A 26,061-nucleotide genomic window follows, 5' to 3' on the forward strand; every position below is an offset into this window, starting at 1 on the left:
CAATCATGAGCTCACATTAAGTTTTAGATACCCAAGAGGCAGGCAAGACAACAACATACTTTGAATACTCCTCCTTTGAAAATTACTCAGAGACTCTATTGAAAACGTCAATATCAAGCAACTAAGAAGCAAAACCTTGTTTTCATCGTGGAAACGTGGGTAAGCAGCTAAATTTGCTTTCATTTGCCTCTGGAAGGGTATGGAACAGGTTCCAACATCAGAAACAGGATATACATTGAACAACACAAATGCTGACTCCCTCTCCATCCATAATCTGTAGGGCTTCTGAGCAATTCTAATGCTAGCTGCCTTTTGGTAAGGCCTGTAAATGCACAGCAGTACAGCAACCAGCAGCATCAAGCCCAAAAGCAAGTATCTTTACATGTGAGTTCAGAAAGATTGTGAAAATGGCCTACTCAAAACTTCCTCAGAGTAAATTCTAGCAGGTAAATTCCTGATTGTGTGATTTCTGAGATTATGCTGAAAGCAATGCTAAAATCTACCATTTTCCAACATCTCATGCTACAGAAAAGAAGCCGGAGAGGAACAACACTGCCATTATGGCATTTTTGCCCTGTTTGACATCTTGCTGTTCTCTGAAATCATTATTGCATCTTATATGACACATACAAAAAATGACACATATACAAAAAATATTCAGAGGGGAGGCAATCCAGAGCAACACAAAAAAGAATACAAATTACAAGGAGTAATTTTTTTTTACCATAAAAGTCTTAAGAGAAACCAATGGCAACTATAGATTACACACATGGCAATCATATTCTCTCTCTCCCATACATAAGTGTTGCATAATCCTAATGATTCTGGTGTTTATATTTGTAGTTATAGTGAGCAAAGAAAATAAGTATTAAGAATTATTTCTTTGCACCTGAAATTATTTTATACTCCTATAGAAAAAATGGCCTAGAATTTCATTATCTTGGTTGAGAAAAGCAACCTCAGCAATGTATTAAGTGACTTTATTAGTAACAAGTGATTGGAGCATTTTCAATAGCAAATAAAAAAAGCAAATCAGATTTTAAGAATTAAGAGCAAAACACAAAACATGATTATGTCACTGGACAAATCCATAATGTGCTTACACTGGAGTGCAGCGTGCACTTTCGGTCCACTGTATCAAAAAAAACATAGTAGGACATGAAAAGGTTCAAAGAAAGACAAGAAGGCAGACTAAAAGTATTAACAATCTGGCACTACCTAGTTGGCTGAGATGCTTCAGAACAGAAAAGAAGTGACTTTGAGGCATATGCTAGAAGTCTACAGAATCATGACTGGCACATCAAGGGTGCATCAGGACAGACAGTTCACTGTACCTTCAAGTATAAAAATTAGGACACTCGTTTATATTATTTTTAATTCCATTATTTCAGTCAGTTGATAGCATCCCATATTTTTTAAAAAACCTGGGCATTATTCTCACATTTGAGTAATGTACCTGCACGTTGTAGATTGTACCTGCAGCAGAGGACAGTCTCTCATGACCAAGAAAGATTTAGCAGAACAGAGTCCATGTGACTAGATGAAAGAATGGAATAGCACTCTAGAATGAACAGAACAAAATGGTACTTCTGAAACACTACAATTGGAAATATTGTACCAATTGACATGGTAGGAACAAACTTTTATTGAAGCAAAATTCTTGCCATAAAGGGCTGGCACTTCCACATCTGCCAGCATCCATTTGCCCTGTAATTTGTATAAGAACAAAATTATTTGCTTACAGGGGTGGCTCTTTCACATCTGCCAGCATTCATTTTCCTGCCTGTAATTATACAACCAGTATATTTTACACACACATATCATTCATTCAATAGCAGTAAACATTCCTCATAAAGAGACAGTCTTTTCCCTGGACAGTTGACAAAGACACTTTCAGAAAAAAATAAATCTTAGCTTTATGGTGTAATTTGAAAGCATTAGGAAGATGCATTCAGAAATGTTAGCGCAGGATCAGCAGGGAACAAGTTTGGGCTTCTAATTTAAACTTTAAAAATTACATTTTCTTTCAGTCTGAGCAGGTCACTTCGCCTGCACACCACAGGGCACCTTGGCCTCTCTACTTTGTCCCATATCTCTGATTCTGGGAGGCTCAAGATTATCCTAATTTGCTATAAGACATACTAATGTTATGATCTCAGCTTTTGTTTTCTGAACCAATATATAATTTCTCCCAATGAAGTACAGATAATTCTATTTACTGAAAACATACTGAAACATTTCCTTGAAAATGTCTTGGATCCCAAAGCACTGTCTATTTTGTAAACACACGGCTTTTCAGGAATTTGCATTGCATTAGAAGTTAACTTTCAAAGAATGAAGAAAAACATTATATTAAAGGCACCCAAATAGAAGCTCTATGACAGAATTTGGGATGAACTGTATGTGAAGACTTCTAAAGTATTTATCCTATGTAGGGAAACACTTCCATAGGTACTCAGGAAAAATCTTTGTAATTGTTGCTTGCCTGCAAGCTGCCTAGGATTGAGGAAAATGATTTCTGGCTAAAGTAGACTATGAGTCAAGACCACCAAAGGGTGAGGTCACTTTCAGCTGGAAATATTACTTTTCTTCATTGTCTCCTGTGACAAAAAAATGTGAAGGAGAAGAGGGAGAAATAACTGGTTCAAACAATTGCAAACTAGAATCTATACTAGAATTCTATTATCAAAGACCTTTTTCTTCTAACACTCTGGTAACTTCTTTCAGTACTTGGTATTATGGGCTTAGAACTAATATATTGTTATCTTGTTTTCATCATCTTCTCCATTCAATTAACCGTCTATATACTATACAAATAGCATCTTCCCATTAAGGTGTTTATTCTTTACCTAAGCAGAGCTTTATGAAATTTTTTCTTATTGAATATTTTTTACTTTATAAGCAATCTTGAAGCTTTCCTTCCTTCAAATAAATTCTGCTTATCACTTCCTTAATTTTTTCAGATAACAGTGTGCTAGTATGGAATTAAGAAGCAATTTTTAAGCAATAGCTATCTACCAGTGATGAATAAAAATAAACTAGGTGGGTAGGTACACATATCAACATATATATACACATACAGAGAGCTTTATGTGTCCTCAGGCTGAGACTCAATTATCAGTGCATAATATGACACTTGTTTATTACAGTAGTTTCCACCATCAGCTTACATTCACTTGGTCTACTTGCATGGCCTCACGAGATTTTTGCACAAAAGAGAAAGACAAATATGCCCTTTACACTGTGATGTAACTTTTAGTTATTCCTATTATTCCCTTTTTCTCTATATGGCACATTCAACTGTCCTTAGTGGTAGACCCTACAAATCAGTTTATTGGAAGACCCACACAGATGAAGTCGCTATCATTAGCACTACTCAATAAGGCAGGTACATTTCACAGCAATCCCATCCATTTATTAGCTACATCCAAACAGGGAATGCTGTTCCTTTGCTATGCCTATATTGCAAAATAAAGGCAAGCCACAGGTCATTTTGTGGCATGCCCATGCTAGCTTTCTTGGATACATGTAGTGCCCTATGGCTTTGTGGACATAACCATCATGTCTGGTTTGAGACAGAATTTGAATCAATACCAGTGCTGTGTTGCAAGTCATCACAGCAATGCTTTCACAACATGAAACTGAAGGGCTGCAAAAATGTTTTAGTGGGAAAAAGCCTCCTGGGACAATACATGAGGTCCACACATATGGGGAACAGTCCCTGGTACACATCATTCCCAGCCCAGGCACTGTCTGGAAGGACAAAACGGTTCCAGGAACCACTCTAATCAGAAGTTCCAGTGTTCAAGCTCACCGCAAGCTGTTTTATTTAGCACTGCAGACTCCGCTTTCAAGTCCATGTGCATCCTGGTCACAGTTCTCCCTTATTCATTCTACTTTCTCTGATTTCTATTCACTGTCTTTTTAAAAGCATCGTCTCTAAATGTCCTTCTCCAAAATAATAGACACACTTCACTTCCACCTACTTCTCCTTTCCAAGAACTGAAATACTCAGCAATGGAACAACTCATACTGACACTTATGTACCATATTATTCATGATGCAGGTAGAGAGCAGATTAATACAGTAGCAAAATACTGTTTTCCTCTTTTTTTCTTTTCTCTTAATAATTACTGCCACTGTGCTTTGACCTAACAACTTTAAAGCCTGTCTCTTGAGGGAGCAGCTAATTCAGGTCACATCACTATGCATAGCCATTCAGTTGCCATATATATTAGTCTTCTTTTTTATAAAGCATTAGACATTAGCTAGCATTTAATTACTACGTCATTAATTCTACTCTAGAATTAGAGATAGAAATCTATAATGATGTCTGACATCCTTTTACAAAAATTATAATGGCTTTTCCTGCAGCTCTTGTAATTCTGATTTGGCTTCTCCAGACTGAATGATGCAGAAGGAAGGCCAGTACTTAAAACCAGATTTTAATAAATTATTTTGACAGACCAAAGATCTACAGCAGATAGACAGAAACAAGAGAGAGGGGCCAGCCCATCTGAATCTGGAAAAGGCAATTTTTGTGTTTCTAAGAATGTCAGATTTTGACTTCTTTCTTCAAATGTGAACATTTATGTATGGGCAAAAGTAAATGTCAGGAGGGGGAATCCATTCTCCCATAGCAGTTTCCACGGGTTCTGAACAATTTTTTTCAGTAGCTTTTCCAGTTTGTGCAGTGAATACCCCTCCCTCTAGGCTTACCCAAGCTATGCATTTATGCCTTTTACTTTGGACACAAGCTATTTACACACGGACAAGTTAAGTGGGATTACAGCATGACCTAGCTGAAAGAATTATCTATTGCTTCTTTTTCTAAGTTGATTTTCAGCCAGAACAGTTCCTGAAACTATTTCACCATATAGCCACATGAATGCATATGCCACCTATGCAGCTGTGCAACTGCTGTGGGAATGAGTGGCCAGTAGCAGCAGTTGTGTAAGTGATGATGGCCACAGTCATTAGGGGTATTATACAGCAAATCTATTTTTTTTAATATGTTTTAAATAGCAGTGGGCAAAGAAAGACTGTTCATAAATTTGTATAGCAGAAAGTTCTGGATGAATGTCCAGTAGAGATAAATAAAGAAGTAATTCTGTAAACCTCAACAACAACCTGGAAATCTTTATGACAGAAATTACCTTTTTCTTCTGCTTTCTTGACTTCTGTCTTCTTATCCTTACCTATAAATTATGCATTCATGACACAACAGAACATGCCTTTGGCTGGCAAACAGCAGTGACCTATTCATTAGCTACGTCTATTATCTAAGCCACTGCTGAAATATGATACTTGCAGATATGTGTCACTCCTGATAAAAATTTACATTCATCTATTTAGCCACAGGATCAGAATTTAACTACAGGATCTCTCTTCTGCAAACTGTCCTTTTGTGTGCACTTGATCCTTCTTCACTCATTGGAAATGTTCTTTTGTGTATGTAAAGCTAGGGAGAGAGATGTTTGCAAAATCAGGAAGCAACTATGACAAGAAAAAACACAGGTGTAGAAAGAAAAAGGGCAAAATATTACATGGGGTTCAATACTTTGTTCTCCCTCTTTTTCTAAAAGTAGTGTCATGTTATGTATTATAAAATATTAACTATGGAATACACAAGCTGTGGTATCATTGTTCAAGATCCATACTCTGAAAGTGAAAAGCATTTAGTTTGGACTCTCCGTGTAGCAATGAAAACTAATAACAATAATCTAGCCTCTATGGGGGTCACACAGCCATGCTAGTAACTTTGTAGCTCTTCTTTACTAGTTGAAGATATAGGAGGATAAGTAATGGTCAGTCATCTAGACGCACAAAATATCAGTTTTCTAATTCAATCACCCTCTAAATATGTAACAATTATCCCAGAACATCTGTTACTTGTTACTAAGTAGTGTAGCAACAGTAATACTATTGTACATGTTCTTCTAGTTAAAGTTAACTCACGTTTATACGAAAAAGTTTCTTCAGCCCTAAATTACAATAACATGAAATACAGTAAAGAAGCGCATTCCCCCTAAACAGTTTAATTTCACACTTTGAAAGCATATTCCACTTATATTTTCAGCTATATTTTAAAGATTTTAAGGAGGCTTTAAACTAGACGTGTTGGGGGAGGGGGCCATCATTCCATCCCAACACACCCAGTCAGTTGCCAGCACCTATAATAAATGCTCGGAGCAATGCAGAGATATTCCGGCTGCTCCAGCCAATGAGCCGGCTTCATTTGGAGCTCGGCTCAGATGCCTCTATACACATGCCCGTAGCATGGGGAACAAACAAGAGGAATTAGAGATGTGTTGACGTCTACGGGGATATGATATAATAGGCATCACAGAAACATGGTGGGATGGCTCCTATGACCGGAGTGTTGGAATGGAAGGTTACAGACTCTTTAGGAAAGACAGGCCTGGCAGGCGCGGAGGGGGAGCTGCCCTTTATGTTAGGGATAGGCTGGAGAGTATGGAACTCTGTCTGGGGGCAGGTGAGCAGTTAAGAGAGAGCTTGTGGGTTAGGGCTAAAGGGAAAACAGTGATGGGAGACATTACTGTGGGGATCTGTTACAGACTGCCTGGTCAAGAGGAATCGGTGGATGAAGCACTCTATAGGCAGATAGGAAAAGCCTCACGCTCACAGGCCCTCGTTCTCATGGGTGACTTCAACCACCCTGACATCTGTTGGAATGACGGTACGGCCCGGCACAAGCAATCCAGGAGGTTCCTCTATTGTGTGGAAGACAACTTCCTTCTGCAAGTAATAGAGGAACCGACAAGGAGAGGTGCCATGCTTGACCCTGTGCTCACCAACAGGGAAGGGCTCGTTGGAAATGTGGCAATGCAGGGCAGCCTTGGATGCAGCGACCACGAGATGGTGGAATTTGAGATCCTTAGGACAGTGAGGACAGCGTGCAGCAAGCTCACTGCCCTAGACTTCAAAAGAGCAGACTTTGGCCTCTTCAGGAGCCTGCTTAGTAAGGTTCCATGGGACATAGCCTTAGAGGGCAAGGGGGCTCAAGACTCTTGGTTGGTCTTCAAGGATCACCTGCTACAAGCTCAGGAGTGTTGCATTCCAACTAGAAGGAAGTGCAACTGGAGGGGCAGGAGACCTCCTTGGATGGATAAGGAGCTGCTGAGGAAAATTCAAATGAAAAAATAGTCCTATAGAAAGTGGAAGCAAGGACAGGCAGCGTGGGAAGAATACAGGGATGTTGTCTGGGAAGCTAGGGACCAGGTCAAGAAAGCTAAGGCCCAGTTAGAATTAAACTTGGCTATGGATGGTAAGGATAACAGGAAGGGATTCTACAGGTACATAGCAAATAAAAAACAGACTAGGGAGAACGTAGGCCCCCTCAGGAAGCTCTCAGGTGAACTAGCTACACAGGATTTGGAGAAGGCTGAGGTTCTGAATGACTTCTTTACCTCGGACTTCACTGGCAAAGGCTCTGACCACACCACCCAAGTCTTGGAAGGCAGACGCAGGGACTGTGAGAATGAAGACCTTGGGCCCACTGTAGGAGAGGATCTGGTTCAAGACCATCTTAAAAATATGAATGTGCACAAGTCCATGGGTCCTGATGAAATCCATCTGCAGGTCCTGAAGGAGCTGGCAAATGAAGGTGCTAAGCCGCTGGCCATCATATTTGAAAAATCATGGCAGTCAGGTGAAGTTCCCAATGACTGGAAAAAGGGAAACATAACCCCCATTTTCAAGAAGGTGAAAATGGATGACCCAGGGAATTACAGACTAGTCAGTCTCACCTCAGTGCCTGGCAAAATCTTCGAGCAGATTCCCTGAGAATTATGCTAAGGCACATGAAAATCAACAAGGTGCTTGGTGACAGCCAGCATGGCTTCGCTAAGGGGAAATCCTGCCTGACCAATTTGGTGGCCTTTTATGATGGGGCTACAGAACTGATGGGACAGCAGTAGAGCAGTTGATGTCATCTACCTGGATTTGTATAAAGCGTTCGACACTGTCCCACACGACATCCTTGTCTCTAAATTGGAGAGACATCAATTTGATGAATGGACCACTCGGTGGATAAAGAACTGGCTGGATGGCCACACACAAAGAGTTGTGGTCAATGGCTCAATGTCCGGCTGGAGACCAGTAACGAGTGGTGTCCCTCAGGGATCGGTGTTGGGACCGGTCTTGTTTAACATCTTCGTCGCTGACATGGACAGTGGGATTGAGTGCGCCCTCAGCAAGTTTGCCGATGACACCAAGCTGTGTGGTTCGGTTGATACGCTGGAGGGAAGGAATGCCATCCAGAGGGACCTTGACACGCTTGTGAGGTGGGCTGATGCCAACCTCATGAAGTTTAACCATGCCAAGTGCAAGGTCCTGCACCTGGGTCGGAGCAATCCCAGACACAGCTACAGGTTGGGCAGAGAAGAGATTCAGAGCAGCCCTGCAGAGAAGGACTTGGGGGTGCTGGTCGATGAGAAAATGAGCATGAGCCAGCTTCAGTGTGCGCTTGCAGCCCAGAAAGCCAACCGTATCCTGGGCTGCATCAAAAGGAGCGTGACCAGCAGGTCCAAGAAGGTGATCCTGCCCCTTTACTCTACTCTTGTGAGACCTCACCTGGAGTATTGTGTGCAGTTCTGGTGTCCTCAACATAAAAAGGACATGGAATTGTTGGAAGAAGTCCAGAGGAGGGCCACGAGGATGATCAGGGGACTGGAGCACCTCCCATATGAAGATAGGCTGAGAAAGTTGGGGCTGTTCAGCCTGGAGAAGAGAAGGCTGCGTGGAGACCTCCTAGCAGCCTTCCAGTATCTAAAGGGTGCCTATAGGGATGCTGGGGAGGGACTCTTCATTAGGGATTGTAGTGATAGGACAAGGGGTAATGGGTTAAAACTTAAACAGGGGAAGTTTAGATTGAATGTAAGGAGGAAATTCTTTCCTGTTAGGGTGGTGAGGCACTGGAATAGGTTCCCCAGGGAGGTTGTGAATGCTCCATCCCTGGCAGTGTTCAAGGCCGTGTTGGACGAGGCCTTGGGTGATAAGGTTTAGTTTGAGGTGTCCCTGCCCATGGCAGGGGGGCTGGAACTTGATGATCTTAAGGTTCTTTCCAACATATTCTATGATTCTGTGATTCTATGTCACATCACTATGTAGTGACAAACCCTGCTCCAATTTCCTCTTGCAAATAAACTGCAATTGATTCAACCACAGGGTTTTTTTTTATTTTTAATACTTACATTACTATTTGGCTTAAGTATCTGATATTGAATATATATCTGATATTCATATATAGTTTTCTTATGACAAGAATGCAATTATGCATAATGATGCGGCCTAATTTATTAGCAAATATTTCTGGAATATTCCAGTTAATAATATCATACACTTAGCAAAATGAGCACAGGGCAGCAGAGAATCCTAAGAGCTAGTTTTATTAAATATTCCTAGAGAATGATCCATACCCAGAAATTCTACTTAGCCCCCAGTCATGCAAAGAATGTTTTTGTATTGTGTTGACTCAGTTTAAGAATGTCAGCAGAACTGCATATTGATATAGGCACCATCACTGGTTCTGAATCAACAACAAAGAAACAGATTTAGATTCACAGGAATCACAGGGACAGGTCCATTTCTAGGCTGACTTCATCTCTGCTGCTGCCTGTCTTAGGCCAAATGAGCTCTCGCATGGCTTGGGTCCCAGACTGGTTGTTAACCACTAAAACTTGCAATATTTGTTCACAAAATTGGGGATTTGAAGAGCTCTGATCTCTAAAAAGAAATCCAAAATACAAGGAGCAAACAATACTTTTCGCTTTCGCACACAGCGGTTGATAGAAAATACTCATAATAAACTTCTTACAGTATTTCCAGAATAGACTTTTTAACTGAATTTAGCAAAAAGAAAGAGGTCACAATGGTTATTCTTTCTCCAGCTTACAAAAATGGTGAATACGCAATACAGGAGCTCAAATATATTAAGTATAAGCTTTATTTTGCTCCTGTAGCTTTTATTTGTTGATGAGAAAAGCAATCCATCTTGAAAATGATGGCATAACATTTCCAGACATTGAAGTCAGTATTTTAAGCATGAATTGTATTAAATATCAACTCAATTTTTAACTTAAATATACCTCATTACATACAATCCATTAATTAAAAAAACCTAACTTCTCTGCAACTATTGAAGGAAGGTGGGGGTTTGGTTTTGTTTCACTTTCTCAGAACAGTTCTCCATAATACATCAAAGCAGGCAGAAAATGAATTCTTTAAATGGTAAGGTCTCACTACATACACATTATAAAAATACATCTTGGATGTGCAATGTATAATTTATAGGCTTGCCTAATCTGTGTTTTTAGGAACTAACAGATTGTTTTACTGGTTAGTACAAATGTTATTGATCTGCTTTCTTGCTGAATTAATAGCACTAGCTTAGGACAACCCGCTTTCTCAGCTTTCCCAATGTTTTCCTGAACAGAGGCCCATTACATGGCAGGGGGCAAAGGACAGGCCTAGATAACACTGTTTAGACATTTCTTTGATGTCCACAGGCATCATCCTCGACAACTGACCACGAGAGACAAAAGAGCACTCTTAGGCTGCTGGAAATCCCAGCCATTCTTCTCACCACCTTTTGATATCCCAAGGCTTCTATACCCTGACCTCTGCACTCTGACATCCTTATTTGAAGGATGGTCAGCCATGTCAAAAATTGTTTCCAAATTTAGCCAATAAACTAAGGATTTCATTTGCTTTTCATAATTGCTTTGTCTCCCAACGTACCACTGGGAACACTAAGAAGACTTTACAAAACAGGCGGAAGGAAAAGTGTCACAAGGAAAAAAATCCATTTTCTGGTTTTGAAACCACTCTCGTCTACTTTCTTTCATAAACCACCCTGTCTAAAGCTTCTTGATAGTGCTGCATTTCGCACATGTGCCCATGGTATTTCTACCTAATCAGTGCAGAATTCCACTTTCAACATGCAGATGCGGCTTGCTAATGTAATTCCACTCAATAAATGTCCACATTTTAAATGGTGCGCATGCTGAAGTTTAAGGACTGATGTCAATTTCTACATATTCATATTTTAAGAAGAAATGTAATTTTAACATTTTTCGAAATGTTTTCCTCTCTACACACAGTGTGATTTTTAATTGCATCCTTTTGCCGTTGTTTTCCACAATATTCAGAGAAAACATTTTCCACAAAACTATCAGAGATCACCATGGTTATTTTTAATCAAGCAGTTTCAGTTTTCCACTTTCTGAGGGATTAAAATTGATCTAAATCGTCAAATAGAAATACACATCTAGTCAAGACACTGGGAGTCTTAGCATAGAATCATAGAATCATTAACAACACAATACAGCTTTTAAACAACATTTTCTGCACAGCCTGGCAAATACCCAGAGAAATATCCTTCTCCCATTCATTACTATAGGAAGTTCTGCTGAAAACCCACTCTAGATACAGAAATGAAATAACATACATAAGTAATAATTCTAACAAGATGAATTTACTGACAATTGATAAGTATGTACAAATTTGGAGTTCAGCCAAAGCAGTGGCTGTATTTCATCTCTTACGCTTCGACAACTGCTTTTGTGACACACCACTAAAATACTGTCCTGCGAAGTTTCACTGCTGGGAATGAGGACAAAATCTGGTCCAAAATTTGATAGATTTCACAGTATACACTCTTCAGAACAAACTTTAATTTTAAAAAGTGTTCAACTGTTTTGCATTGATACATTTTTGTTCTACACTGACAATATTCCTCCTGATTTGTAAGTCTATGACATATCAGTGATAATGTAACAGGTAAAAAAAGCATACATGCCACCATTTGAAAAATAAAACTATTCATAATTTCTAATGCAACCATTGGGAATATAATGCTTGTTTTCAAGCCAATTTTAAATCATTTAATATTTATTCAGCTCAGCCAATATTTATTTATTTTAATGTAGATGTCTATCAGAAAAGAACAAAGCTGAATTCACACAAGGAATGGTGTGTGATTCAAATGACCATGAATCTTACCATCTTTTCTCCTTTGTATTAATTTACTACCATAAAAAATAAGGCATATACCAGCCAAAAGTAGAAAAGAGGGGGAAAAAAGAGGGGAGTTACTTTTGAAATTCAAAAAATCTTCAGACAAAATGCTGATGACTGATAGCCATACAAGGGCTGTTAGAATCAATCTTCTTGGTTTTGGTGGGTTTTGAACTAAACTAGACTCTGAGCATTTTTGCTCAGTGTTTATCTTGTTATTCCAAAAATAAATTGTATGTCTTTAGAAAGAACAGGGGATTTGACCCTGAACCAATACAGAGCCCTCAGAGCAGCTCCAGCATGATATAAAACAGATAAAGCCAAACCTGGGTAAAAACAAGCTCTCTTGAACCACAAGTCTGTAAATATTTTCATTTAACTGAATCCTGACCATGGATAATGTAAACTACACCCAAATAGACAACATATATATGAACTTAAGGTCATATCTATACAACAACATGAAAAGACTAAAAAAATCATTGAGGTAAACTCAATTCACATAAGGCCATGGACAAATCTTCCAGTTCTGGAAGTGTCAAATGAAAAATTATAATCACTTTTATAGAGGCTCCAATGCTGGAAATTATTGCCCTGCCAGTTTTACCCACATCATTGCTCCTGGAAGCAACCCCTGACACTCTTTAGCAAAAAAAAAAAAAAAAAAAAAAAGAAGAAGAAGAATTGTTAAAACTGTTAAAATAATATTTCTGCACCACCCGCATTCATTCCAAGCAAAAACCATGCACAGGAGCGGCTCAGCTGGCAGAGTCACCTGTGATAACCTCTGACAAAAGTGCAGTAATGAGGTACTAGGGGTAGCAACCTTCTTAGCCAGCATAGTTGCAGCTGGAAGAGGATGTGTGAATAAAGCCTTAGTAAAACCCATTATATTTTCATGTGCAAGCTTTCATACATGGCCCTGAGTACAGGCAAAATGTATGGCTGCAGTTACACCTAATTCTGATACAGGCAGAAGATGTAAGATTGAATAGATCTGTTATTTGTCAAATTACTTTTCCTCCATTGTGTTAACATTAGAAGTTGCCAGATTTTCACCATAGAACCTAACATTCACAACTGTGCAAGCAGTTTCTAATTGGATATATCAAAAAAGTGCACCTTGAAAAGAAAATGTATTTCATCCTGGATCCACAGCATGCAATGGAAAAAACAAACAAGACAGAAACTTTACCTGTAGATTATGACCTCACTTGCAAAGTTTAAGGGGCTAATTCCAACACTTAGTAAGATTTAGCTTGAATTCAATTTTCTTTAGAAAATGAACACATTGCCAAGGAAACCAAATTACACGCAAAAACAATGCCACCTGGCAGAGAAAAGATTGTGAAGCAGTATAGCTAGTTTGAAATGGGGACAGCACCATACGTAAAGCTTTGCTTTCTTGCTGCCATTACTTCACATCCAGACTGGCTGGTCAACATGACCTTACACCTCTACTGCTAAAAGCATCTGGCTCAGGAAGACATGACTGGCCTTTATGTCACGGGAATCATTTGCATTCACACTGCAGGGTAACGTTCATGTCATTTGACGCTTGGCCAAAGGGTCTTTAGGCCTCTGTTGGGCTTTCATGACCCTAACATACTTTTTTGTGTGTGTGGTTTTTCCCTCAGACAGTTTAATACAATTATTATGCAGGCTGTATTACAGCTTTTATCAGGGTAACGTTTTTTGGCATGAAACTAAAAGCATATGATATATGAACAGGGATTTTGCATCACATTACACACAGGGTAAGAGACCTACTTAAATTGTATTAAATGTATCCCAAAATCAGGTGGGATTAAGAAAGTCATAAGTAATTGTGTCATCCGTTTTGCCTAGTGGGAGCAGTCTTTAAATGAAATTAGCTCCAGAACAATGCTTAAGTTTTGCCTTGGAGGGAAATCACTGAATTACTGTAAAAGAGAACCCAAGAGAGGAAACCATTCACACAGTGAATATCATCATTGAGCTGGAACCTGGGAGTGAACTGAGAAGCCACATCACCTGCCCCACTTGCTGCGCTCTTTTACATACCAACTAGTACACCCAGTTGCATCCTCAGCTGCCTTTGGCTTCAATGAAATGCTGCCCGCATTACAGAAAGAAAAGTGCTAAAATAAGGATCAGAATGTGCTGGGAAACTTTACTGCATAAAAGAAAACAAGACACACAAGAAAAGACCTATACTAACATCTATAGAAGACTACAGACAGTCACTGCCTGAGATTTTACAGGTGTTCATATTTTAATTCATATGAAATTGAAAAAGGTAAACTGACCTTTTGAGTTTGCAGGGATCCTTTAAGGCACAGAAATACTGAAATGCTTTAAAAGCGTTTAAAAGCGTACTTGTTATATCTGGAGAATACTATCATTTTCTATGAACGTTAACTAATCACACAAACTGTAGATAAAAACATGTATCTGAGTTGATACATACCAGTACATGGCAGCCCATTTGACAGGTATGCATCCATACAAATAGCATCCATATGGATAGTGATGTTATGGCTTGATTGCTCAGATGGGTGGGAGCACAGAATTAATCAGATGAAGCAATAGTCTAGGCAATACAAAACATACATGAATTGAACTGTAAAAATATATAACAGGAGAATAACAGAAAAAAGAATGATCAGTGGTGAAGCCAAAGACAGCTCCATAAAAGACAGATCCATTAACCAAAGAGCCTCATTAACATTGCTGGCTGAATTGGTATGAATATGACCACTTTTTGCACCAGCAAATCCCATGCCTTAATAATCCTAAGGAAAAGAAAACCAACTACATTCCTTCTATTCTGTCACCAGTGCTAAGTACATCTTCCTAGAAAACACCTACACTGCCTGTTTTCCTAGCTGCTCTATTATTTTCCTGTTATTTTCTCCTATTATTTTTCTGAGCAGAAGCCCTTTTTCTCTTGTATTAGACCTCTGTATCTGACCATTACATTGGAAGATGTAGAATTCTCAGTGTAAAGATTGCTTGTCCGTTGAATTAATAGTTTGCCTTTTAAAAATCCCCTCTTTCACTCTCCTAATCCACTAAAAATTGTACCCAGAATTGTATCAAAATAATTGTATCAAAACTAGATTTGTTGGGGGAGAGGAGCACCGATCCACCCCAAAACTACCAGTCAGATGCCAGCACCTGTAATGAATGGTCAGAGTGATGCAAAATTCCTTCAGCTGCTCCAGCCAATGAGCTGGCTTTATTTGGAGCTCAGCTCAGATGCCCCTACACAAATGCCCATAGTATGGGGAATAAACAAGAGGAATTAGAGATGTGTACACATCTATGGGGATTTGATGTTGTTGGAATCACAGAAACACGGTGGGATGGCTCCTATGACTGGAGTGTTGGAATGGAAGTTTTAGGCTCTTTAGGAAAGATAGGCCTGGCAGACAGGGAGAGGGAGTAGCTATTTATGTCAGCAATAGGTTGGAGAGTACAGAACTCTGTCTTGGGATGGGTGATGAGCCAACAGAAAGTCTGTGGGTCAGGGTCAAAGGGAGAACATTGGGAACATTAACGTGGAGATCTGCTACAGGCCACCCAAACGAGAGGACTGTGTAAATGAAACCCTCCATAGACAGACAGTAGCAGCCTCATGCAAGCCCTTGTCCTAATGTGTGACTTCAAGCACCCCAGTGTCTGTAGGAGATGGTACAGCCCAGTGCAAGCAATCCATGAGGTTCCTCAATTGTGTGGAGAACAACTTCCTCTTGCAAGTAATAGAGGAGCCGACAAGGAGAGGTGCCATGCTCGCCAATAGGGAGGGGTTGGAAATGTGACACTCCAGGGCAGCCTTGGATGCAGTGATCATGAGATGGTCATGTTCGAGAACCTCAAGACAGTGAGAAGAGCATACAGCAAGCTCACTGCCTTGGACTTCAAGAGAGCAGACTTTGGCCTCTTCAGAAGCCTGCTTAGTAAGGTTCCATGGGATATAGTCCTAGATGGCAGGGGGGCCCAAGACTGTTGGTTGATACCCAAGGATCACCTGCTACAAGCTCAGGAGTGTTGCATCACAACTAGAAGGAAATAGGGCAAGAAGGCCAAGAGGCCTTCATGAATGGATAAGGAGCTGCTGATGAAACTTCAAGGGAAAAAGAAGCTTATAAAAGGTGGAAGCGAGGACTGGTGGCCTGGGAAGAATACAGGGACATTGGGAAGCTAGGGGTAAGGTCAAGAAAGCTAAAGCCCAGATAGGATTGAGTCTGGCCAGGGATGTCAAAGATAACAGGAAAAGCTTCCATATGTATGTCGCTAAGAAAAGACAGACTAGTGATAATGTGGGCCCCCTCTGGAAGGAAACAGGAGAACTCACTACCGTGGATTTGGAGAAGGCTGAGGTTCTCAATGACTTCTTTGCCTCGGTCTTCACTGGCAAATGCTCCGACCACTCCACTCAAATCTTCGAAGGCAGATACAGGGACCGTGAGAATGAAGACCTTAGGCCCACTGTAGGAGAGGATCAGGTATGAGATCATCTTAGGAACCTAAATGTGCAACAAGTCCTTGAGACCTGGTGAAATCCATCCATTGGTCCCGAAGTAGCTGGCAAATGAAGTTGCTAAGCCGCTGTCCATCATATTTGAAAAATCATGGCAGTCAGGTGAAGTTCCCTAGTGTTTTGGGGTGCATCTAGCACAGCATCACCATATAGTTGAGATAGGTGATTGACCCACTCTACACTGCACTGCAGCCCCACCTGGAGTGCTGTGAATGTTTTGGGTGCCTCAATATAAGGACATCAGACTATTACATTATGTTCAGAGGAGGGTGACCAAGATGGTGAAAGGTCTTAATGGCAAGACTTAGGAGAAGTGGCTGAGGTCACTAGGTTTGCTCAGCTTGGAGAAGGCTGAAGGGTGCCTTCATGGCAGCATACAACTTCCTCAAGGAGGCAGAGGAGGGGGTGATGCTGATCTCCTCTCTAGTGACCAGAGACAGGACAGGAGGAAACGGAATGAAGCTGCTTCAGGGGAAGTTCAGATTGGACATGAGGAAAATGTTCTTCACTAAGGGGGTGGTCAGTCACTGAAACAGGCTCCCCACGGTCACAGCACCAAGCTTGTTAAAGTTCAAGGAGCATCTGGATGATGCTCTTAGTCATACGGTTTGGTTTTATGTAATCCTGCAGGGAGTTGGACTCAATGATCCTTACGTGTGCCTTCCAAGTTGAGATATGATTCTCTTGATTTTACTATATAGGGTCTTTCCTGTCCCCAGATTTCATGTAAAGAGCTCCCAAAGCAAGAAAGTGTATAGTATGATGACTCTTCCACAAGGATTACATAAAATGAAATTGACTTTCAAAGAGTCTGGTATCAATTTCTCCTGACATCACAGGTAAATGCTGGGAATCTACCACAGTAATCTGAACCTGCCATGTAGGGCCGCAGAGCAATACCCAGTATTCATTGATGAATTTTGAGGCCTGGTACTAAAACTGAGTAAAAGCCAGAAGGATCTAACAAGTGATTCAGAACTCACCTATTCAAAGCTGTCAGTAACTGTGTATTGCTGTGCACTCTGACCTGGAGCAATAGTACACAGCATCTATGGCAGGGGGGTTGGAACTTGATGATCTTAAGGTCCTTTCCAACCCTAAGTATTCTATGATTCTGTGATTCTATCCTCCTCAGTCATGAGGACTAAACCAGAAGATTTACCCATATCAAACTCCACAACATAATTTTCCTCAGTGATTTTATGCCTCATGCCTAGAATGTAAGGAGGTTGACCTTACTACTCTGAAAGTTGAATACTTACAATTTCTTTTTTCAATCTCAGCAAGACCTAGACAAGCACTGCTAGACAAAAATAAATTTTCAACTAATTCAAGATTAACTTTCTAAACAGTAATTTAACCAGCAAGAGGGAACACATTCCTATACATTCAGATTATATATGAAGCAGTAAATTACACAATAATGCATTAGCAATATTAAAACTGTAGCAAGTTCACCTTGTGAAGCTGCACCCTTGTTTTACAGTGGGAAGCCTATTTGCCACTAGAGAATGGACTGCAGTATCAAGTGGAAGACCAGAGCTTTCCAAACATCATCTTTCTGATTCTGTACCCACATTTGCTTCACAGAATCTAAGGGGACTTTTCCAGGTCTTTGCAAGCTCTTCTAAATACCAAATATGCACTGCATGCAATTTTATGCTCAGCTCACATGGGTAGGCCTGGTAAATATCTCATGGTCCCCACTACGCTGGGCCACGTATCACACACATGGGATTGGATTAATGCCACTGCCTAGGAAATATTCTTTCTAAATGTTCTTTCAAACAGGGACCCCACTGTGAGGCAGAGTGCTACAGAGCACTACATCATTGAGATTCCTCTACTTCTTTTCCAGCATCACGTGAACTTCAAAGCAGGAGATATATTATAATGCTGGGCTGTAAGTGTGTAAGATGCTTGTATCATAGCTGGGGGGCTGGATATTGGGTCAAACATCCATCTTGTGCTAAGAAGACAAGACTTAGCTTACCTCCTTTCTTTTAAGGCTGTCTTGCTTCAAGGGCCTTCTAAGCAGCAGAGACATGATTACCACTGATATGAACACTATGCTCTTCACAGAAAAGATGACAAATGACAAAAATCTGGGTACAGACCAAAATGAGGAAAACAACAAAGCATATAGCACCTCTTGGTAGATTTTGAATTGAATAAAATGATAAATTTTAAAACTATTCATCTAAATCAGATATATTCTAGCCAGCCACAACTGGCTGGCATCTAGATGTATTTCTTCAAATGGGAGTGAAAAGTTACTTTCTCATGTATAGCAGGAATGATTGAGGCAAATTTACAGCTGTATGTCTTTGCATATCTCCCCATCATATTCATGCTTGGGGTTTGAACTATTAGGGCCCAAACCATTTATAGTTCCATCTATACAAAAATGGCACTGACTTCTGGATCCCTCACTAACTAGAGCATCTTTTCCACTGCAGTCAAGCAAGTCTCAAATTTTTTCTTTAAAAACAAAGCATTTACATAATAGATCAACCATTTCATTACCTCTGGGATGAAAATAGCTGTCAGATTAGGATGAAACAATCTTTATAACTTTCCCACAACTTCCAAATAACTTTTGTGTTCAAAAATATTTCCACTATTAGTATTACAAGTAACGTCCTGAAAATTACAGTGATACCTACAGTTTTACCCACCACTCCATGCATATGATTTGACCACTTTGTATACGAGGTATTACTTTGCTATTTCAATTTCTAGTTCATACAGAAACTGGGACAGTACATGTGAAAATGTGGTTCCAAGTTAGAAAAGACTATACTATCCTTTTCTAGTGCACTGCTCTTCTAGTTGATAGAAGCAAAACCTGTGCTTCTAAACCTGTCTATACACCCATTTATGTCATTTTGCAGTTGATACATATACCCTGTAATTGAGGACTTGCGTGATGAAATCCTAAGTGCAGTCACAATCATTAGAAACTACCTCATCATTTCAAAGCACTGTATAATGGTACTAGAACTTCACAGGATAGGAAGATATCATTATTTCTATTTTATATAAATGTTTATACTTGAATAAGGGATAGGAAAATCTGTGAAAGAAAAAATTTCTATCCCAAATGACAAAATCTCCATATTTTCTCCTTCCTATAAAAACAGAAAACCTACCCCCACACTTTCCTACTAAGGAACTCTGAAAACTAAAACAGCTAGGTCAAAACCAAGGATACATTTTGCAGGCAATCATTTAAAACAACACAAAAAATGTTTAAAGCTAAATACCGTGGAATCTCACACCTATAAATACAACTTTGATGGCAATTCTTTGTCAGTACTGCGTATTTTTATGACTGTGATGTTAATACACTTTCTACAAATAATTTTTTATTTCTATCTACTGCATAGTTACACAAAATATGCCTCCAATGGATTGTTTTTAGTACACAAAATATTGCTGGGCTGTTTAGCTAGATAAAGGATATTTTCTTCATATAACAGTCTGTATTTAGATTTTACAGCATTTTTTCTAAGACATACAATATATATATGGCAATTTATTTTTACTGTTTCTTCAGAAATACACCAATGGCTATGTTATTTCTTAAACTTCCTTTATTCCTCACAAAAATATTCAAGCATGAAAGGCAATGCATGCATAATGGCAAACGAAGACAAACTGAAAATAAAACTAAAATTCTTTGGAATCCTTAGGTGCAATTATAAAGTAACAGCTACAAATGTCTACAAAATAAGCATAAGTGACACATTAAAATTTCCTTAGTAAATTACAGTATCTCCTGTCACAGTCTGTGTAACAGAAGTTTTGAAGAGTCAGTCAGATTTACTGATTGACTGAATCATTAACCACAGTGTAAGTGGAAAAAAACCACCACAATTTTCAGATGTAGTTAGATACACCACTTTCTCCTTTGCATGCATGTAAATCCAAACACAGTCCTCATGTTTTTGTGCAATGAGGGTTGTTTGTATGTAGATTTGTTGTTAGTTACACTAGACTTTTATGCCCCCTTCTTCGTGTAGGAACATACTCACATGAAATAAACCTACAGTTGTGTCTGATCTCATCTGAGAGTAAGTAAAAGCTTTATTTTGCATGAGGTTGAAAAAAGGAGTGACAGATCACTTATCATTTGCTGTGCAGACTTTGTATTCATTAGAAGAGTCACAATCAATAAGAAGCAAAGGCAATTTTCCCTAAAGGTAATTACGCCCAGCATCCCTAGAGTGTCCGACTGGCTTTCCTTTATTAATAAGAATCACCTTTGCAAGTTTACAAATTCCTAATCCAAGTCTGGCCTTATATAACATGCTGCAAAATGCTCCTGTTTATTTTGTTACACAGAACTATGCTGTTTTTCTCATGGTTACTTTTACGTTGTGTTAGTTGTGTAAGTTTCAAATGCAGAAACAAATGTATATGTCAAAGTGGCTTCTGGGTTTGGGGGGGCAGGTGGTGGGGTTTTTAAAGAGAAACAATGGAAGCCATTAGTTTCTTATATATGATCTTCGAGTTTAACAAGAAAACAAAATTCAAACCATTGTTTTAACTTAATATTTCACATTACAAAACCCTTTCCTTATGTTATGCGTAGTATCACTGAGATTATAAATCTCATCTAAGAGATTCTGAACTATCATACACAAGGACAAACTCCCTTAATAAAGTCTTTAAACATAGACACAGAAAGATAATAGATTTGAGATCTAATTTACAAAGAATTTTCTGCATATTCCTTCGTATTGGAATGTATACAGATGTATACATAAATGAAGCATTGCTTCAAAAACATTGTGCCTATCAGATATTCACAAAGCAAAGACAACTACAGCATAAGTGAAATTCCATCCTTAAATCATTCTGTTCTGTGTTTGTGCTTACAAGATCTTCTGTCAGGAGCTAATCTCACGTGACAGGCCTGATCCAAAGCCATTTGAAGTCAATGGAATGTCTCTTCCTGACTTCAGGGAGCTCTGCATCCAGCCCTTATAAACTTCAGAACAATACAGTTCATAGAAGGTTGTTTTAAGAGAACAATAGCTAACTATTGTCTAAGTAGAAAAGAATGTTAGCTTCAAATGAAATTCACCTGCAGTAGTAGATTCATGTTCGGTTTGGTTTGTTATTGGGGGTTTTTTATGCACATAACAGTTAAATCTTGCCAAAGTGAGAACATTCCATTTCTTTAGCAAAAGCCCCAGAAAAAACAAAACTGTAGTTAAACACCAAAAAAAAACCAACCCCCCCATACAACAAACAAAACAAACAAACAAAAAAAATAAAGAAATAAAATTCATTTATCAACCCAAAAGATAGACTGAATAAATAAAACTAGTTGTGTAAGCAAGGGGTAGGCTGAAAGGAAAAGAAGTTATTTTTGCTTTTCTGTTTTAGTAGAAACCCTGATTGTCTACTGACAATTTCGAAGCTAAAGCTGACAACTACCACAGCAGATAAGGTTACCAAAGTCAGACTGTTATTTATGGTTGGAAAATAGTAACAGAACTGTAAGCCCTGAAATGGCAATTGTAAAAAGTAGTGAAGGAAAAGCCCCATTGCTGTGATGTGGTTCTTCTCTCTTTTAAAAGTAAAATGGGGCAATGAAGAAGTATACTAGTACAGAACCTGATGCTGTACACTTGTACCAGTAAATTTACACTGATGAGGAGAAAATCAAACTCAGATCCATCACCTCCAAGTTCCCCAAAGCAGCAGAGAATGGTGATACTAATTTCCTCACACACCAAATCAACCCACTACACCTATTTTAGTTACCTCTTGTGAAGATGAAAACACAGAAACTTACAGTTAAGCATACATATCCCAGAACAATCACCCTTGGAGACTGATTCTATGTTTCATAGTGAAGAGAGACATTAAATTATAAAAACTCTTATGAATAAGACATACAAGCCAGTGTTTTTTCTTTGTAGTTGGTTCAACATGTTTAACAACAAACACTGACATTACTGCCACTATTAGTTAATAATAGGTGTTAGCTCAAAACCAAGGTAGCTCACACCTGAAAAAGCAAAGTAAATGAGACAAAGAGCAAGGAAAAAGCAAGCATCAGTTTCTCCAGTGCATGATGCTATACTTCCTGTATCCTTCATCTAAGCTTCCAGTGTCCACAACTAAAAAGAAACAATTAACTTTATAAATACACGTATCTAAATTGATGACTTTTTTTAGGCTGTGTGAATGAATCAAACATAATTACAAATTTCATTTCAGGCCAGTACAAAATCATGTTGGGTTTGTTTTAGTGTTTTTTCTCTAAATGAAATAAACCAGCATTTCTCAGGCCAAACAGCATTCCTTGTTTTGGTATCAAATATTTTCTTGCAATAATTGTCCAACAACCCATTTTGTTTGACACACACACACACACACACACACACGAGGTAACAAGCAAACTAAAACAATTAATTTGTGTTTTGCATTTTTTTCCTCCATGTTATTAAATGCATTTCTGAACTGAAACATTGTCCTAAAATGAAAAATAACTTTCATGCAAAAAAGTCAAAATATGCAGACCTGGGCTTTGCTTTTCATTTATATTTTTTCTTCTGACATGAACAAATTAATGAATTAGTTTACTCCAGAACCATATCTTGGGTAAATAAACCATTCGTAGATTTTGTTAAGCCTTATTTAGCCATGTGTTTCAGGTACCAGAACATTTGCTTTCATAGTTCTTTCCCATTCTCACTTCTTTCTGCATAGCCAGTTGGGACACAAACTGCCCACTGCTAAATAGTCCTGGCTGGTATCCTAACCCCCTCGGCGCTGATCTGCTCCCCTCTTGCTCCGTTCTTGCTGCTGCTAACACTGCCTTAGCCTCCAGGAGACCTGGGCTTCCAGTTTCCCCCCTGCCGCCTCTGAGCATTCCCAGGTGCTGATAATCTTTTCCCTGTGTTGTTGCTGCTGCTTCGCCTTATTACAGCTTTGCAAGTTGCTAGGATCTTACCTCTGAGACCCTCTTTGTTGCTCTGTCTCTGACCACGTTGGAAGCGGGGAGTGATGGATATTAGGGAAGCATGAGCCTCCCCTCGCTGTTTAGCAGCGTGGTCTGCAAAGAAAGATAGAGATGCTGCTCTATCCTCCTCCCCCTTCGCTGTCCCAGCTTCCTCCTCCCTCCTCCTTGCTCCCTCCTTCCCATCCACAAACTAGTTCTGACTGTTCCTCCACACAATATGCTACCTCTCAGCACCAGCTACCTAAGGTCAAGAATACAATCCCCTCACCCTTCCCCCCTGCCTTTTCCTCTCCAGCCTCATGCACCCTCACCCCTGCTTCCCTCTGAATATGGTATCTTCCCAAACGAGACATGCCTTATTTGGCTCTCGGGTCTAAAGCGCAGACAATTCCAGCAGTCTGAGGAGAGAGAAAAAGGTTATAAAACTGAAGATGCACAGGGAAGACCAGGGACGTGAAAGGGAAGTGGAAGTCTCCCAGAGAAACTGGAAACTTTGGGGGTTTATCTGTGTGTGAAAGAAATCCTGTCACAGTAGCCAAAGCCTGCCACTTGGAGATTAGTTCAAAAGATCTATACAGATTAAGGAAAAGTGCCCTGGATAGCTAGTTATCTCCCAAATCCAGCTTACCTATTGTTTATGCTCTTTGTTTCTCTATCCTTATTCTAAATAGCTTTTTGTTATAGAAGCTTCCAAATTTTCCCCCTGCAAAGCCAGACTTAAATACCCAGTAAAATCTGATGATGCAATAGTGAATGAAAGGAAAAAAGCAACCAGTGGTATTTTATTTTAGTTATGAACTATAATCACTTTTAAGATTATGGAAAACACAGGCACAAGTCTTCTGATTTTTCAGCTTGAATGTGTTCAATTGGTCTTTTTTCACTTTCAGCAATAATAAATGCTAAAAGCACTTTCAGGCAAACGGTATGTGCCTTCCAAAAATTACATATAATTACAGCTAGCCAGCATGTTCTCCTTAAGGACCTAACTTTAGACACATGATAAACCAGTCCTTCTAAAATGTTTATGTTTGTTACAGAGACTGTAGAGAGAGGAAGGTGATGCTGAAACCTACTAAAAGACATTATCTGCTTAAGGTTAAACACTTCAGCTAAGTGGACAGGATCTCCCTCTGGAGGCCTTGAGAGGCACCTGACTCTATATGCTGATGTCTGAAGATGTATTAGGCACTTTGTGGGGTCTCATTTACTGAATACCTAAAATTAAGCAGCAAGTTCAATACTACAAGGCCAAGGTCAGACACAGTGGAGGTATAGTAATTACAAATGATCTTAAAACTTTAGATATCCTAGCCCACGTTTCTTCCTTGTTGGTGGTCTTACAGGGCAACTAGGAGGCATGACACATCTGAGGTTGGGAGGTGGTGTTTCACAGGGCAGAGAAACCTCTGCTCACAAATAAAAGAAAGATTCCTTCTAAGGAGGCTGTTTGGGCACAACAGCAACATCCACCCCAGCAAAATAACCTATTGATCAATTTCATAAAACTCCTGATCAATTTGAAAAGAATCAGAACATAGTCTTTATCTTCATTCACTGTTACGACAAGCTCATTAACTAGTGCTAACGACACAAATTTGATCCAGACTGACAGCCAAAATGACTGAAATGAATGTAAGGAACTAATCTGCTGTCATGGTTTAAACTCAGCCATGCAGTCTCTATTTCACTCCCCCCCCCTTCCTACCCCCCCACCCCGCTTCCGAAGGGGTGGGGAGGAGAATCGAAAGAATGTAACTCCCATATGTTAAGAATAGTCCATTAACTAAGGTATAACACAAACCACTACTGCTACCACCAATAATAACAATGATAAGGGAAATAACAAGGGAAGAGAATACAACTGCTCACCACCTGCTGACCGATACCCAGCCTGACCCGAGCAGTGATCTAGGTTTTGCGGACAACTGCCCTCAGTTTATATAGTGGGCAAGCCTTGCTGTGGTATGGAATACCTCTTTGGTTAGTTTGGGTCAGGTGTCCTGTCTCTGCTTCCTCCCAGCTTCCCCTCCTCCCTGGCAGAGCATGAGATTCAGAAAGTCCTTGGTTGGAGTAAACATTACTGAGCAGCAACTAAAAACATCAGTGTTATCAGTGCTGTTCCCAGGCTGAAAGTCAAAAACACAGCACTGCACCAGCTACTAAAAAGGAGGAAAATGACTGCTACTGTTGAACCCAGGACATCTGCTCACTGTCATAGTAATCTCGATCACTTTGCCCAGAAATGAAGACTTCAGAAAAAATTATAATCCAGACTTGACAAATACATTTAACATGTGATTCAGCTTTTTACGCTTTCTCATTTGCAGCAAGACTTATAGCACAGTGCTCTATCCCCTCTCCCCCTGAAGGCACAGCAAGTACAGCTCTTGGCAAATGTTTTAAAATTAACCAAATGCATCTGACACTTAAATTCAATGCTCAGAAATAAGCTGCAGTGCTGTGCTAGAGCAAAAGGGAGTGTTGCCTATTTCCATGCTCAAGAGACTTGCAC

The 26,061-nt window shown here is 39.6% G+C and overlaps 1 protein-coding gene across 3 annotated transcripts in view; it reads right to left on the reverse strand.

The window, feature by feature from the left end:
- GREB1 (growth regulating estrogen receptor binding 1) overlaps positions 1 to 23,723 on the reverse strand; it is a 96,795-nt gene extending 73,072 nt beyond the window's left edge. For 2 of the 3 annotated variants that reach the window (XM_061351715.1, XM_061351712.1), the window contains exon 1: positions 23,538 to 23,722. The gene's annotated coding sequence lies outside the window, so the exon portion shown is untranslated. Of the gene's footprint in view, positions 1 to 23,537 lie in introns of all 3 variants that reach the window. The other variant, XM_061351714.1, reaches the window with a different exon arrangement.
- Between the last annotated feature and the right edge of the window lie 2,338 nt (positions 23,724 to 26,061).

Source organism: Neopsephotus bourkii, unplaced genomic scaffold (genome assembly GCF_033783945.1).
Source record: "Neopsephotus bourkii isolate Nb327-2 ecotype Australia unplaced genomic scaffold, CSIRO-AGI_Nbou_v1 NB_595, whole genome shotgun sequence".
In the NCBI taxonomy this organism is placed as follows: Eukaryota; Metazoa; Chordata; class Aves; order Psittaciformes; family Psittacidae; genus Neopsephotus; species Neopsephotus bourkii.